Consider the following 266-nt stretch of genomic DNA (forward strand, 5'->3'; position numbering starts at 1 on the left):
TCCCGAGTGCTCCTTCTTGTCAATTTATCTCGCAAGGCGGAAAAAACAAAAACGAGGGGTGCAACACGAGGACTTCCCAGGAGGTCACCCATCCTAGTACTACTCTCGCCCAAGCACGCATAACTGCGGAGATCTGATGGGATCCGGTGCATTAGTGCTGGTATGATCGCACCCATCAAACTAAATACTTAAAATTCAAATAATCCTTGAGCGACATACTAGCGTCCTTCCGATCCCAATCCAATCGGAGATCTGATCCAAACCCA

General features: G+C 48.1%; 1 non-coding gene across 1 annotated transcript; it reads right to left on the minus strand.

Moving 5' to 3' along the window:
- Positions 1–55: 55 nt before the first annotated feature.
- Positions 56–174, minus strand: LOC118345324. Its single transcript, XR_004798880.1, has one exon. It is a non-coding gene; the product is annotated as a 5S ribosomal RNA (ribosomal RNA).
- Between the last annotated feature and the right edge of the window lie 92 nt (positions 175–266).

Source organism: Juglans regia, unplaced genomic scaffold (genome assembly GCF_001411555.2).
Source record: "Juglans regia cultivar Chandler unplaced genomic scaffold, Walnut 2.0 Scaffold_2296, whole genome shotgun sequence".
Classification (NCBI taxonomy): Eukaryota; Viridiplantae; Streptophyta; class Magnoliopsida; order Fagales; family Juglandaceae; genus Juglans; species Juglans regia.